Here is a 14779-nt window from a genome sequence, read left to right as displayed (position 1 = left end):
TGGTAGTGTTCAATCTTAGTTCAGCATCGTGACATGTGATGTACTGCAACTGTTTTCTTCTACACATATTTTCACATTATCACATCCATACATAACATAACCTTACAACTATATTTACTTGTGCTGCAGTCCTTTCTTATGTTTATTTGGTACTTAACACTCAGCAGGCATTTATCTTTCTGCACTTTAGGATGTGTCGATGCAAGGTTCCCTGGAAGAAAAAACTTAATACTAACATAAAACTAAGTTTTCATAGATAGGTGTAAAGTGGCCCAATGGTCACTAATACCTCTTTCTTATATTCAACCATATATTATTTACTTCAGTGTGCAGTCGTGCTTTCACAAACTCATTTAATGTCATGTGTGCGGCTCTACTTACCTTATAAATCTGAAAGATAAAGTGTATCATAAGCGTGATGCAACCTCTTATTCAGTTTGCCACTTGTTTACCTGCAGCAAGAGTTTTCTGGTCTTTCAATTATAATTAGTGCATGTACTTTCAATACTTAAATTTTAAAGTATTTAGATATAATGTATATAGTAGCATAAATTCAGTAAAAATCTCATAGTTTAGGATCCCTTTCCATGTATATAATCCCTTAGTTTATCTCTGTCTTTATTGTGTAGAGAGACATAGTTGTAGTATAGACTCTCCATTAATTTTCTATGTCCCTGTTTATGCAAGAGGCTTTAAAAATGCTATTGCAGGCTGTAGCTCTTAGGGTTTGTGTGTTTTGGGTGCTCCAACACTTTTAGCTGTGTCTATCTGGTGCGCACGCGCTTGCGGTTTTATTTGTTTATTTATTGTTCCGTGGGACCAAATTAAGGAGAAGTCTCCATGGTCATGGAACGAGTCAATACATGAAATTATAACATGATATTAGAAACAGATAAAATGAAATATAAACAAACATATTCAGGTGACAAGTCGTAAGTTTAAATAAAGAAAATCAACAATGTAACACTGGAATTTGCTTAATTTTTTAGCTCTTCCAGGAGCTCCTCGACAGAATAGAAGGAGTGAGCCATGAGGAAACTCTTCAGTTTCGACTTAAAAGAGTTTGGGCTGCTGCTAAGATTTTTGAGTTGTTGTGGTAGCTTATTGAAAATGGATGCAGCAAAATACTGCACTCCTTTCTGCACAAGAGTCAAGGAAGTGCATTTCACATGCAGATTGGATTTCTGCCTAGTATTAACTGAGTGAAAGCTGCTAACTCTTGGGAATAGGCTAATATTGCTAACAACAAATGACATTAAAGAAAATATATACTGTGAGGGCAATGTCAGAATTCCCAGACTATTGAATAGGGGTCGACAAGAGGTTCTCGAACTTACACCACATATAGCTCGAACAGCCCGTTTTTGAGCCAAAAATACCCTTTCTGAATCAGAAGAATTACCCCAAAAAATAATACCATGCGACATAAGCGTATGAAAATATGCGAAGTAGACTACTTTTCGTGTTGAAAGTGTCACTTATTTCAGGTACTGTTCTAATGGTGAACAAAGCAGCATTTAGTTTCTGAACAAGATCCTGGACATGGGGTTTCCACAACAGCTTACTATCTATCCGAACGCCTAGGAACTTGAACTGTTCCGTCTTGCTTATAATATGCCCATTCTGTCTGATCAAAATAACGGTTCTTGTTGAATTGTGAGTTAGAAACTGTAAAAACTGAGTCTTACTGTGATTTAGCATCAAATTATTTTCCACAAGCCGCGAACTTATTTCATGAACTACATTATTTGATACTGTTTCAATATTACACACAAGATCCTTCACTACCAAGCTGGTGTCATCAGCAAACAGAAATATTTTTGAATCACCTGTAATACTAGAAGGCATATCATTTATATAAATGAGAAACAGCAGTGGCCCCAGCACCGACCCTTGGGGAACGCCCCACTTAACAGTGCCCCATTGGGACTGAACATCACTACCACTCTCAATATTGTGGAGAATTACCTTCTGCTTTCTGTTCTTAAAGTAAGAGGCGAACCAATTGTAAGCTACTCCCCTTATTCCATAATGGTCCAACTTCTGCAGTAATACTTTGTGGTCAACACAGTCAAAAGTCTTCGTTAAATCAAAGAAAACACCTAGCGTTCGCAACCTTTTATTTAATCCATCCAAAACCTCACAGAGAGAAGAGAATATAGCATTTTCAGTTGTTAAACCATTTCTAAAACCAAACTGTACATTTGACAGCAAATTATATGAATTTAAATGCTCCAGTAACCTTGTATATACAACCTTCTCGATAACTTTAGCAAACACCGATGGTATAGAAATAGGTCTAAAATTGTCAACATTATCAATGTCTCCCTTTTTATAAAGTGGCTTCACTACTGAGTACTTTAATCGGTCAGGAAACTGACCACTCCTAAAGGAAAAGTTACAGGTTGGCTAAGTACTGGGCTAACATACATAGAACAATACTTCAGTATTCTGCTAGATACCCCGTCATATCCATGAGAGTTCTTGGTCTTTAGTGATTTAATTATTAACTCAATCTCCCTCTTGTCAGTATCATGGATGAGCATTTCAGGTAACAGTCTCGGAACACTTTTTTCTAAGAGCGCTGTATGATTCCCTGTTGGGACTGGGTTTCTATTTAGTTCACCTGCTATATTCAGAAAGTGATTATTGAATACTGTACATATATGCGACTTATCAGTAACACGGATATTCCCACTATGCACTGTTGATTAGCTTGCTCCCCAATACGCATGTGCTGCATCACTCTGTTACCCCTAATGTCACGGCGAGTTATGTATTGTATTGTGCGCTACCGTGAATTTCACAAGTTTTTTTAATCATTTACAACTGGGGTACGCGAAAGCCGAAGTGTTGTGTTTAAAGTATCGTCATCTCTAGACACACACAAGTAAAATTCTTTCTTGTTACATCCACTCACCTTATCATTTAAACGTTTGACATATAAGGAAAACAACACAAACAAAAATTTTCCTTACCAACTAACAACATAAATTTTGGAATATGATCTTCCAGCATCTTAAATCTAATATTGCTATACATATGTACAACTTAGAGGGTATATAGCCCTTCTTCAGTATATAAATGTTCTCAAGTCTTTGTGTGGGTAAAGGCCCTTGTCTTTACCCGTGTTCGTGTGTGCCGATCTGTATGCTCCCGGGTAGGAGATTTTAGTAATTATGTATGGTCTGGTGTATAGTAATTGCCACTTACAGTTCAGTTTTCCAATTTTTGTGGATTTGGGATGTGTTCTAAGTAATACCTTTTGTCTTATGTAAAACTGTGTTGTACATTTCAGCTTTCTAATGTAAATTCCTTTCCTACATTTAGCCCAGGTTTCAAGGTAGATTACTCCTTGTCATATTTTATCATCCAGCGATAATTATGATACCAGTATCTTGGGCAAAGGTTTTTCCCATGCATCTACTTGCTTGCAATTGAACATCAGCTCATTTGGTGTAAATCCAGTTGATGTTTTTGGAAGGTTGTTAACAACTTGTAAGAAAGGCGTGACATATTCAGTGCACTTAGTATGTTTACAAGTTACATAGGTCCTCACAAACCTCTTGGATTCCTTAAACACCCTTTCTGTGGGGGGATGCTTCGGGATGAAATTTGAACACTAAAATGTCTTTGATTTGGTTGGAATCTACAAACTCTTTCGATTTATGTCCAACAAAATGTGAGGCATTATCTGTTAACACGACTTCTGGTTTTCCTACTCGTGCAAAATAATCCTCTTTAATTCATCTTATTATTTAACTGCCTGTAACTTTTTCTACAGCCTACAGTTTTACATATTTTATGAAAATATCATGCAGGACTGCTATATATTTTTCTCCCTCTTTACCTCTGGGATAGGGTCCAGCCACATCTAATGATACAATTTCTAGAGGTTTCTTAGCCACAATGGGATGAAGTTCTATCTGTTTGGAGATGTTAGAATGTTTTGCTTTCTGGCAAACAATACACTTTGTTACCACCTGTAGTACTCTTCGTCTAAGATTGGGGAAATAACAATATTTAGCTATTTTATCAGTAAATTTTGCAGTGCTATAAAATGCCCCAAATATTGTGTGTATGTAAGATAAAATCATCCACATATTCCTCTGGCAAACACGCCGTTTCTAGTTCAGGAGGGTTCCTATGGAACAGAACACCTTTGTAAATGGTGAAAAATCTTTTTAATTTTTCATCACCGTTATGTGCAAGTTTTGCTCTTACCTTACTCCAGTGTGTGTCTTCCTCCTGTAATTGCTCCATGTGTTTACATATGACGACATAGCTGCTCTACCAGATCATTGAATTCCTCTAAGCCTTGTGGTAGTTGAGAAAGAGCATCAGCTATTATGTTTTGATTTCCTTTTATGTATACTACTTCAAAATCGAATTCTTGACGATACATACACCACCTGTCTATCCGTCGGTGTAGCAATTTACAAGTTAATAAAAATGATAGGGACTGATTCAGATTCTGATTCTTTATTTGCCAATGACCACATGTAGTGAAATAGGCTTTATAATGATGTCAAGATACATAAGAAGTTACTATATTAGTTAGTGTTTACCGTACAAGTACAAATTATTTATGCCACATTAATGAATTGCACAGTATTGCAATCATAGACTTAAAACTCAATTTCTATGTTACAAGTATCCAAGAATTCTGTAAGACTGTAGTATGAATTTTATATTAACCATTTGTGCAGTTTACTTTTAAAATTATTGAAAGTTATATTGAGTGCATTATGTGGTAATTTGTTAAGTAATTTCAAACAGTTCACTTTGTGAGAGTTGCCTGTTTTTGTCACCCTATATCTAGGAATGTCAATACTCTCTTTGTTTCTGTATCACTGTCATTATTTTCATTTTGATGAATAAGGGATGGTAGTGTTCCCTAGGAACAACCTTGCACATTATTTGTGGCACCTTTTTCTGCACCGGTAGTAGATCACTGTCATGACATGAGTGGCCTCTCATAGTAACAGCCCATAAGATATATGAGACTGAAAAAGTCCAAAGTAAGATGTTCTAAGATTTGTTACGTACTAGATCAGACGGTTTCCAGATGAGGTAGGACACCGTTGATAACTTTTTGCAGACATGGTTGATATGGGGTTGCCAGTTAAGTTTGGAAACAATGTGTATCCCAAGCAGTTATACGAATTTTGGTTCTACCTTTTTAGCCATTCCCAACTGCAGATGCTGAGTTTTCTCTGGTCAACATAGAAGTTTGTTAGCCAAGAACCAGTTTAGTGTTAAGGTGAGAGTGTCCTGTGATTTCTGTGTAGCTTCGATAAATCTCGATTTGTGCTGATTAAGGTTGTATCATCTGCATAGCAGATAACTGACGTGTAGTGGTTCCGCCTCCTTTCATTTCTTTGTTCCAGTCCTCAGTGTTGGCGTACTGGCTGAAATATGGGGTTGTAGTTTGGTCACTGACTACTGTAAATAATGTAGCTGACAAATGCATAGTTGTGTTCACTGTCTTTTACTTTCACTTTTCACAACCCCCCAATATACACATTTATATGGCCAGTGCACTATTGCTTAACTTTCCATAAGCCTCAATAATAGTTTGCAGGTGAACATCAGGTAAGTTTGGAGCAGACACTGTCATTGTTTTTACACACGGCCTAATTATTTAACACTTATTCCACAGTTACTTTGAAGTATTGTTGTTCTAACCAACACAGGTTTCTTGTCTGAAACTCTGCTGTGGACTGACTGACTCATGACAAAAAATTATTATATAACTTCCCAATAATAGGTACTGAAACTACACATTGTTTGAAGTTAAATTTAGAGAAATTATAATTAAAACTTAACTCATTAAATTAACAGAATAAATCGAAAAATTGCGTCTTTTAAGCAGTTTCTTCTACTGCAAGAGTTAGGCTGAATTATTTGTTTAAATCATGAAATTAACAAATATCATTACACAAACAATACTTTTGACAAAACTGTTAATCACTTTGGAATTAATTAAGGGGTGGCTGTGCTAACATGTTTTCGAATAGAGAGCCAAATAGATACTTTAAGATTACTAGCATTTTGTCTTCCAAATGTTTCCAATTATTACAGAAATTATATTTATTTGTATGTCAACAACAGATTTTAAATTACAAAACAATTACTGGTTTTAGCCTATAACAAGAGATACTAACTAGGAATAGTCAAAATAAATTAGAAAATCAATTACATTCATAAAACTAAGCAAAATCAGATCTGGTGTTATATTCTTTAAAACTGGGGGCCAACCTTTCTCTTTTTTGAAAATGTGCGGATTATAATCATGCATGCTAATGGTAAATAGTTAAGTTACAAAACGAATTTAAGAAGGCAGATGGCAAAACAAGAGGGGAATTAAAATTATCCCAGCTTGCTTCGTCACACTCAGGCCCAACATAAGATGGCAAATCATTAATTGCAACAATGAAGAAGAAAGGACCAAGGACAGAACCCTGAGGTATGCCAGATGCGACACTATTCATGGAAGTGTGTCTATTTTGAATTGACACAAGATTGTCTCCTGTTATTTACATAAGAGTTGACTATTTCCAACTGTGTATTATTTATACCATAATACTTTAGTTTGGCTAGTAGGATGTCAAAGGTGATACAATCAAATGTCTTTCTCAGATCACAAAGTTCAAGTGAGGCTGTTTATTTTCAAATACATTTAATGTCTGATTAACTATTTCAAGGACTGCAGAGGTGGTATTTTTTCCCTTGTCGATAACTGTGCTTTGCATTACAGAGGAGGTCATACTTTCAAAACAGTTGCTTAGCTGTTTGTGGAAAATTGCTTAAAATATTTTGGAAAAGATTGATACATTAGACATTGATCTGTAATTTTCAGGGAGGTGTTTTTCCCCCTTTTTGTATATGTAGAACTTTGGAAATTTTGAGCTGATCAGGGAAAATTCCAACTTTTAGGCATTTATTCATAATAAAAACATGTGGATTGTAAATGAGGTATATTGTTCTTTTTATTGTGTAATTAGATATCCAGTAGTAGTCCATGCTTTTCGTGTTTGAAAATTTTCTAGCAATATTTATTATATCTGTGGGTATGACAGGGCCCCAGTGACATTCATGCCCTTTAGGTAGCTGATCAGCAAGTATATCAATTGCTGGTATGTCTGACTGTTTAATTTTTGATTTTAATTCATTTATTGTAGTTGTAAAATATTTATTGAGCTCTTCCGGCTCAAGTAGAATGTCTTGTGTTTGGGAAGAAGTATGTTCTTGTTTTATAATATCCCAAACGATCTTGCATTTGTTTGGGGCTCTTCTATGTAACTTTTATAGGCAGGTTGTTTGGCAATGTTAAGGTTGGCTTACATTTCAGATAGTCTTTATAGTAAGTATCATTTTGTTCTGTCCCAAATTTTCCATTGTTTTTATGTGTTTTGTACAGTGAAAGCATCTTATCCCGGATACTAGCAACATCATCAGTGTACCATTTAAGCTTTTTACCTTTTCTATTTGGTTTAGTACTGGTTCTTTTCATTGGTGAGCAAGAGTACCATAAGTCAGTATATGTCTTAAGGAAATTATTAAATAGAGTTTCAACAGTTGATTGATCTGTGTTATATTCATAAACAAAGTCCCAGTTTATCTTTCTGAGGGAGTCTGTGAATAACTTAACATATTCTGACCTGTAACACATGTCATGCTTGGCTTTTTATAATTCTTATCTGACTGTGTTCACAGTGTACTTTTGTATGTTTATCACAAATGAAATATTAAAACTTTTTGAAGGATCAAATTATAGTGAAACTCTCCTACTCCATGACTGAATATGAACGTTCAGCTTTGGATAAGATGCGACTGGCGAAGGGATGAGATTTCCCTCTTCTTCTGTCATTTGAAAAAGGCATGCACCCAGACCGTGGAAGACATGTCGGTGCATAAACAAAAATCTTTCTTCATGTCTGGTTGAGATAAAATATTACCATTTAATAAGGCTTGCTTGATGTTTTCGAAATGGGTTTGACATTGCTTGTCCCATAACTGAAGTCTGTTTTTCTGGAGAAGATTGAGTAAAGCATCACTATTCACTAATTGGTTAGGGATGAACTTCCTGAAAAAATGACACTGCCTAAGTATGCCTTTAATCATCTCTTGTTCTGAGGAACACGGCAGTTCCAAATGGCATCAAGTTTTTTAGGACTGGCAGTATGCCTTCCAAAGAGATTGTGTGTCCTAAAAATTTACCTTTCCTTGTCCGAAATTAATTTTCTGGAGATTTTCTTTTACTCCATATTCAGAAAAGCAGCTCAATACTTTTTCAATTAATCTTAAATGTTCTATTCAAGTGGGTGTAACAAGTAAAAGGTCATCCACGTGTACTCTTACCTTACTCAAAAGCAGGCCCAAGCACTCTATCAAGTGCAGAGAGAAATACACCTGCACTTATGTTCAATCTAAATTGTAATACTTGAAATTCAAAGCTTCTGCTCCATATATGAAGGCGGTATACTACCGACTTTCTTCATGTGGTTTTATTTATCAATATGAAGACTGGAGGTCAATTAAAGGAAGAAATTTAGCATCACAGTATTTCATAAGCTGTTCCTCTAAATTGCCTGGCCATGTTTGGACTGGTACAATAATCTTATTAATGTTACATGTGTCAAAGACCAAGTGCACCTTGCCATCTGACTTACTCATGGCCAAGATAGGACTACTATAAGGGGAAAATGATGCTTGTATTATGCCCCATTCAAGCATCCTGTTAATCTCTTTCCTTACTGCTTCCCTCTTCGTCCATGGTATAGGGTATGAGGTAGCACAAAAGGTTTCGTGAGAATACACTTCCATTTTGTACACTAAAACCTCAGTAATACCTGGTCTTTATTCAAATACATGTATATAAGCAAGTATCAGTTCCCCAAGTCCCACTTGCTGTTCTTGAGACAAGCACTTGGATTGACTTACCGTTGTGCTTATTGTGTCGACATTTACTTCTTTTGCTGACAACTGTTTGTTATTGTATGTGTTGACAAACATAACTGTGGGATTTACCAACTGAACTTCAAAGTCGTGAGTAACTTCAGTTTTACATCTATTAGTACTTCCCCTGATTAGGTCTATTACAAATAATTGGTTATTTGCAGTGAAATGACATTGGCCTTTTCCTATATCAATATATACTTGGTGTGTCCTAAATGTATCCATACTGCTTAAACAATCAACTATTAATTTCTGTACTACTAAAAAATTGCATCATGCAGATAAGTTTCCTAATTGTACGGGAATTAAGGCTTATATCTTGACTCTTTTTAATTTCTGACCAGCGGCAGTTTGTACCTTGCAATTTTGCATTGGCAGTGTGGGTATACGTCCATGTTTCTTCAATTCTTGAAAGAATCACTGTGACATCAAATTAGTCATAGCAACTGTGTCAAGCACAATGGGTACATCAAGGTCAAATATTTTGGCTTTAATAGCAGTTTGTAATTTGTCCTCTGTCAAGTTTTTCGGTGTACCCTCATTACCTTGATACAGATCGTCTCTCACATCACTACCATGATTGTATCTGATAAAGCAAGTGTAAATCAAGCTTGTGCCCCCATTCCCCTCCAAGGGCACAGAATGGGGGCCCGCCATGACTGGTTCAAGTTTCCCGGTGTCGTGGTGGCATTGGTCTCTGAGTTAGGCGTAACTTCAACTATGTGGACTGTTGGTGTTTGATTATGACAATTAGTGTCCTGAGAGGCTCTCAACTCAAATTCTCTTTGCCTCTGCGTGTTATTTGGCATATGTGTGTTACTTTGATAGCCGAATTCCACTGTCTGTGGTTTATTCGGTTGTCTATTATTGTTTTGATTTTGCGAAGCGATCAGCTGATTGTTGCTGATATCTTGTATCTGTACATATTGTACAGGATGGCCATACGCTACTCACCAATTTGTTTTTGCTAAATTTTTGCCTATTTCTTTTATATCCGCCTTTGAATTTATGGCTTTCTCCATCGCCATTGTGATTATCGTTCCCATTTCCATGGGTCTGTTCGCGGTAAGGTTGTCATCCGTGTTGTACTACGAGTCCGTTGTTTCCTTGTTGATCCATAAATCTCTGTGGCGGTATCGGTGTATTAACAGACTTGGGTTGTACTGGTCTCTCTTCATATATTAATGTATTGAGTCCAGTACTGATAGAAAGTATTCGGTGTCGTGTTCCAGTATGGTAATGAGTTTTTCCCTAATGTGGGAAGGAAGACAGCTCAGTAAAATTTTCAGCACGTGTACTTGAGATACTGGGTTTGTCCAGTATCTGGTTTTATTCAAATATTTTTCAAAATAGCCTCTTAAGCTTCCATACTTGCTAGAGAATGGAGCTGGATTGAATACGTGATGTCTGAGCCTCTCTTGTACGGCCTCAGACCAATACTTATCCAGAAAGGCTCTCTCAAACTGTTCATAATAGAGGCAACATTCCATCATGTCCATAGCCCATAGCAGAACATCACCTTATGTGTATCCAACAACAAATCTAATTTTCTGGGCTTCAGTACAGGTATGGCGTGAAACATTTCAAAATGCTCTAATAAAGACTACAGGGTGTGTTATTTTCCCTTCCCAGGTAAATATCGGAAATTGTTGATGCCTAAGTAATCCTTCATGTGCAAGTAACGTTGACAAACATGCCGCCCTGTCAGTGACAGGTGTGTTTACGTTCGCTTGTGGGGTAGCAGATGGCAACTGCTCTTGCTCGACAGGTGCAAATGCCGGCAAGTGTTGTTGCATTCTGCAACCTTTGCTATTTTCCTTCGACAGGCTAGCACCATATTGTGGGTAACCAGTGAAGGTATCTAACTTCTCTAAAAGCAAAGGTTTGTTTTCTGTCATATGTTATTTTGGGATGTCAGTAGTTTTAGCAGCGCTGCCTCGTAACCTTTCTTCTGCTTCCTTTAAACCCAAATCTATTTTAGCTAGAAGATGACTTTCTTTCTCTTTTAGAGCTTCTTCTATAGTACCTGCATAAATTTTGCACTCTGACAAGGGTGCTGCCCATATCCAGCATCTTGGCTTCAGCTTTTTCAGTTATTTCCTTTAAATCTGCACATAACTTACCTCTCTGTTTGTTTGGCAAGTTCTGACTCTAAGCTTAATTGATCTACTCTTAGGCTCAACTGGTGTATTTCCGTAGGTAGGTTTTTGCTTACATCTTGCAGCTTGCTGACTGTGTTCATCACATTTTTTTACCAATGCATCCAGTAGAGATTGTGTCTCCTGAATTTAAGAATATGCTTCACTAAGGTTTTGTAACTCACCTGCAAATTGTTCCTGTTTATAGTCTATGGACGTTTCTTTTTCTGGTAATGTGTTTATATTGTGGGATATGTCGGTAATTATTTCTTATTTTAGTTGTTTATCGAGCTCTGTGAATTTCCCGGATAATTTGTCAGATAATTCAGTGCATATAGTTTTGCTCACCTCACTGAACTGTTGTCTAATACTATTCTTGATTTTGCTATGCAAACTGTTGTCATATATTTTGCTGATGTCTTGTAAACTGCTGTGTTGTTAGTTGCATGAGCTGTGTCAAATTGTGTGTCGCTACATTGCTTTTATGAACTGCTTTCTGTTCTTGTGTTTGAGATGTTGTGAGCAAATAATCGAAGGAATTTTTGCTGTGTAAAAATTTCTCCTGGTGAGACCTGAGAAATTCTCATCAAGCGTCATAAAAGTGATATCATGATTAGTTATATTACCAGTGTCATCATTTTTAATAGTAGGACGCCAGCATGGTGGTTTTGGTGGTCATCGGCCAGTTCACGAGTTGGTGCGTTACTTTCAACTGTTGCCAAGCTCGGATTTCCGACATCTTGGCATACTGCGTTTTGTAATGAGTTCTCAACAGTAGCCATTTCCTTTGACTCCATTGTGAACAGTGTTTAACAAAATTATGAAAAAAAGATTTTCAAATATGAAAATTTCTTTATATTGGTACTTTTCAATTAAATTAGATTTATGTGCATATTCATTAATTAACCTTATATGAAGTCTTCACAGGTTGTCAACCGAGTAGTGTCCTCGTCTCATAGCAACGTTTCGATGGAATGCGTCTCTATCATCTTCAGGCGAAGTGTCGGGATACTGTTGGTCGTGGGCTGATATCTCTGCTGGACCGCTCTCCGCTTCCTGGTGCCGGCCAATCATGCGCCCGCGGATTCGCCCGATACACGTAGAGCGGCTGGTGGTGGTGGGGGGGGGGGGGGGGGGGCGCGACGCGTATGCGGGGTTCGTGTCCCGGCGTCCGTTTTTGTCTGCTCCGTCCATGGCCCTTGGTGGAACGGAACATCTTCTCTGATTTTCCTGATAGCAGGCTCCCAGGCTGTGCTGAGATGGTAGCCACTGTTGCAGTTGATTAGGTTGTCGTGTAACCGCATTTCTATGGACTCTTTGATTACTGAGTCCCAAAATCCATTTGTACTGCATAAAATTTCGGCGGCAGAACACAAGGCACTACGGGCACTCAGGGAGGACCAGGACACAGTGGTGTTGGCAAGGGAACGCGACAGTGCTGCTTAAATCAGAAAACTATTGGCAAAAAATCGACTCCCTCCTGCAGGGTCCTGTCTTCAAATGACTAGGGAAGGACCCCACCACAACAGCGACTCGCAAGACCGTTGAGATATTCAACAACTCGGGACTAGAGAAGAATATCATCAGGAAGCTGTACCCGAGGGCACTGGCACCACCACATCTCTATGGCCTTCTGAAGGTCCACAAAGAAGGCATCCCATTACGACCTATTTTGAACACTATTAACTCGCCGACATATGGTATTGCTAAGCTTTTATCACAGATGCTAAAACCCTTGGTGGATTACGGTCCACACCATGTGAAACACGGCTGAATTCGTGAAGGCACTACAGGGTATCCGGCTGGAAAATGAATACCTACTAGTCAGCTTTGATGTCATCCTTATTCAGACGATTACGAATAGAAGACTCCCTGGCTTTACTTGAAGAACACTTTGAGGAGGATATCATCAAGCTCTTTCACCATGTGCTAACCACCACCTATTTCAAATGTGGTGGGAAGTTCTATGAACAGACAGATGGTGTAGCTATGGGCTCCCCCCTAGCACCAGGCATAGCCGACCTATACATGGAGCACTTCAAAAAGCTAGCACTGGACACTGCTAAACACAAACCAAAAGCCTTTTGCAGGTATGTTGATGATACTTTTGTAGTTTGGCCACATGGCAGGGACAAACTGGTAGAGTTCCATCAACACCTCAATGGTATACATCGAAATATCAAATTTACCGTGGAGATAGAAGAGAACAGAAGCTTACTCTTTCGGGATATCGTGATCACAAGAAACATGGACAGCACGCTGGAAAACACACACTTACTAGTATCAACAGACTCTCAATATTCAATACATATATTCAGCATTTAAGTTTATGTACTTTTTTTCCACCTGCTCGCTCAAATTCTTCTTGTCTGCTTTGATCCTCTTGGTGCAGGATTCTCGACGCGGGGTGAAATGATGAACAGATGAGGTTATAAATGAACTTCCTCTAGCTAATAACACTTCTTTAATGTCCAGTTATAATACACATTTTTGAACAATACTGACGCAGAGGAATTTGTAATACATCTTCCTGCTACCACTTATAGAGACAAACAGGTAGTATCGCTGGTACTAAATAACGTATTATTTTATATATATCTTATATTTATAAAAAGAAAAGAATGAGTGAAATAATAATAATAATAATGCAGGCGATCGACCATCTTTATTGTTGAGTGTACCACCTCTCATGGCCACTGTCCGTACTATGTGGCATGAAAAATGACTATCGTATTTAATGTTCTGTGTGTTTGCACTATTACCAATATTATTCCATCAATATTAAAAACTTAGTAACCATTTCATAATACCTAGTTACTTTTGCTCACCTTGTATCACTATTCCACAGCTTTCAAACAGCTTTTTAATGCAATACTTGCATTTAGCTGTATAGCTTGGTATTTTACTCCACTTTATATGTGTACAGCTGTTTCTCATTTTATGCCTACAGTGATGAGATGATAAATTATGACCATGTTGGTACATCTGTTCTGTCTCTTATTTATTCCATGTGATGATTTGTTATGCATAGCATATCTGTAGAAATACTTTGCATTATTCAGTTTCCTGATATGAGAAGCTCATTATCCTTGTCTAACAGGCTTCTTATGTTTTTATGGAAAAATCCAAACATTTTATCATTGTTAAACTGTGTTCGATCGAAGTTGCTGTTTCTAGTTTCTCGATTGAGTGTTGCACCTGTATCTGGCAGCTGTATATTACACAGAAATTTATCCTAAAATGGTCTAGTGAAAATATTGTGAGTGTCGGGAACTGGACAGACAGCACTTGTTACACAGAATCCTTCTAGAAGTTAGTTCTGCAAGGAACCTCTTATCAGAAACAAACAGGTGTAATTAGGACATGAAGAAATTTTCACCTTCAAGATATGGCTTGGAAGGACAGATAGTTGTGGGATAATGTTCCTTGATTACCAAATTTTGCACCAGTGCCCAGGATTAAATTTAACACCTTTTTTTTGATTTAAGAAAAGAAATATGCCAGTTAAGAGAAACAACAAGAGATATTCATACCTGCTGTGCATAGATTTTTGACACAACCAACTTGCTCCCAAAGTATTTCAGCATCCACCATAAGTAAAACAGTTGGCAATGAAGGCATGCTGTTTGTGGTAAAGGATAAAAAGTGACACAGCTGCAACCTGAAATAAAATAGTGTTT

General features: G+C 37.4%; 1 protein-coding gene across 1 annotated transcript in view; it reads left to right on the top strand.

The window, feature by feature from the left end:
• The window catches only part of LOC124605528, a 91272-nt gene that overhangs the window by 62727 nt on the left and 13766 nt on the right, over positions 1 to 14779 (top strand). The gene's annotated exons all lie outside the window — the stretch shown is intronic.

The sequence above is a fragment of the Schistocerca americana genome, chromosome 3, assembly GCF_021461395.2.
Source record: "Schistocerca americana isolate TAMUIC-IGC-003095 chromosome 3, iqSchAmer2.1, whole genome shotgun sequence".
NCBI classification, from domain to species: Eukaryota; Metazoa; Arthropoda; class Insecta; order Orthoptera; family Acrididae; genus Schistocerca; species Schistocerca americana.
This window is presented reverse-complemented; position numbering and strand designations above follow the sequence as displayed.